At 34.2% G+C, this 2,500-nt stretch overlaps 1 protein-coding gene across 4 annotated transcripts in view; it reads left to right on the top strand.

The window, feature by feature from the left end:
- LOC135202009 (uncharacterized) overlaps positions 1-2,500 on the top strand; it is a 118,992-nt gene that overhangs the window by 1,347 nt on the left and 115,145 nt on the right. For 3 of the 4 annotated variants that reach the window (XR_010311639.1, XM_064231284.1, XM_064231282.1), the window contains exon 1: positions 2,440-2,500. This exon is cut by the window's right edge and continues 774 nt beyond it. The exons of the other annotated variant lie outside the window; for it this stretch is intronic. The gene's annotated coding sequence lies outside the window, so the exon portion shown is untranslated. Of the gene's footprint in view, positions 1-2,439 lie in introns of those variants that run through there. 4 annotated transcript variants of the gene reach the window in all.

The following is a 2,500-nucleotide window of genomic DNA, read 5'->3' as shown; positions in this document are numbered from 1 at the left end:
GAGGTTACGACACCACTGAATCTGACGACTGACATGGCTTGCAAAGGTTATGATACCACTGATTCTGCCAACTGAAATGGCCTGTAGACACTGACCTGACGACTGAAGTGGAGACATTACAAGTGGCCCAGCTTTTTTACGACAATTCTTTGTCATGCAAAAAAAAAAGTCCGAATTACGATATAGAGATGACTCGTAAAGTCGAAAATATATTGATAACTGTTTAATGAATGGTATATACGGAAAGGCAATGGAAGAGACAACAGAATGTAATCGTAAAAACAAAATAAATTAAAGAAACAACAGTAGAAAAGAATAAATACTTGGAGGAAAGAAGAAGGGCAATAACATTTGCAAAAAAAATACAATAAAGGAATGCAAAGCACGGGGGAAAACAGGCACGAAAATACAAAGGAAGTTTTGAATACAATAATAAAACATGGACTCACCAGAGGGCAATATTTCGAGCCATGCCTTCCATAGTTATTTTATTTCAGGCTTTTTATATACAAAAATATATTTTCCAGCCTTTTCCAGACGTCGGACTCAAATTCTTTGATGATTTGCTATGCAAAATAATGTTTAATTTTTTTTACTCGTTCCATATGAATATGGTTGTATATTGAATGATATTAATATTAATAATAGCAATGCTTAGCTTACTTGGCTGTGCGTGCATGAAGAGTTGTGTATTGTGTATTTACATCGGTTTCCAATTTCTTTTTAATGTTTTCAAGGATGATATGTTGGATATTACATATACATACACATGCATAAATATATATAATACACATAGTTATATATATGATATATATAGTACATACATATATATGTATGTACTATACATATCATATATAATATAGTATATGTAAAGATATGTAGGCATATATATATATATATATATATATATATATATAGTATATATATATATATACATATATATATATATATATATATATATATATATATATATATATATATATATATATCCCTTACCGCAATGTTATTCTATTACATTAAATAACATGGTATAATGGGAGCTTTTTTGCGATTACATCAAATAACATAGTATAATGGGAGTTTTAATACATTAAATAACAGGGTATAACGTATTTTCATCACATTAAATAACATGTTATAATAAGAGCCTTTTTTTTCGATTACATCAAATAATATGGCATAATGTAAGTATTTTTCCAAATACATGAAACAACATGGTATAATGGGAATTTTTTTCGATTACATTAAATAACATGGTATAATGGGAGTTTTTTTTATTACATTAAATAACATGGTATAATGGGAGTTTTTTTCGATTACATTAAATAACATAGTATAATGGGAGTTATTTATTACAATAAATAACATGGTATAATGGGAGTTTTTTTTATTACATTAAATAACATGGTACAATGTTTTTTTATTACAGTAAATAACATATTAAAATGGGAGCCTTCTTTTCGATTACATTAAATAACAGGGTATAATGGGACTTTTATAAAACATTTAAAACGTCACAGAAAAGCGTTTATACGTGGTAAAATTGTAACGACCCATAGCCCTAATGTAATGTAATGCAATGCAATGCCATTGCATAACGCTTCACGAATTCATGGGAAAACACGAGGCAATTAAGCCACGTTCGTAAATCGCCAACTGTAGAAGACAGTTTCGTTATAATGATATAACTGGAGTAGATAAACTGTCCAGGGACGTGGAATAGGTTGAGGCGAGCTCTAAATACTAAGCATTAAGGGCAGCATATGCATAAGACGAGTTATATGTATACAACACAATATAACTCATTATAATCATCACAACAAATATACACGGCGTGTTTTTACAGACACATCAGGTCTTTGAGATGTATACAGGCAAGGGAAGAATCTGCATCGCAGAAATAAATGAGGGGACGTGGGAAATGAATAATAAACAAGAGGCGACAGAGAATCGAGAAAAGAAAAATGCACAAAAGTTTTCAAGTCACTTGTCCGTCCGCTATGTGAGATATAGACACGTCGATAGGGAACGTGCTAAAAATCATATCAATCAATGAAAACAACGAAGCCAATGGAATACACGTGGATACATTTGAGACGACAAATAAACAAAAGATTTACCACCTGTTTTTGTATAGTCACCATCGTTCGACATTTATTTAGTCAAAAAACTTGAAAATAACATCGGAGATACGAATCGTGGAAATAGTGTAGAGGAAAATGAGTCCCCTCAGAATTAGCAGCAGCAGCAGATATTAGCAGTGGATGCGGTGGAAGGCAGCAACGGCTGTTCCAGCCGGAGGTGTCGTGGGGGTGGGGCTAGGGGGGGGGGTGTGAGGATGGGAGAGGAGGGGGTGGTGGGGGTGGGTTCAGGGGGGGGTCGAAATAGCGCATGAGCCGCGGTGCCTCATCAGGGCTCATTAGTACGAGGGAGCGGAGGGCCTTAATTCACGAGTGAAAACAGTGGTTTATGCAGGGCAGTGGCGGGAGGAGGGACACGC

This window comes from Macrobrachium nipponense, chromosome 30 (assembly GCF_015104395.2).
Source record: "Macrobrachium nipponense isolate FS-2020 chromosome 30, ASM1510439v2, whole genome shotgun sequence".
NCBI classification, from domain to species: Eukaryota; Metazoa; Arthropoda; class Malacostraca; order Decapoda; family Palaemonidae; genus Macrobrachium; species Macrobrachium nipponense.
The sequence above is the reverse complement of the archived record's forward strand: the minus strand, read 5'-3'. Positions and strand labels throughout refer to the sequence as shown.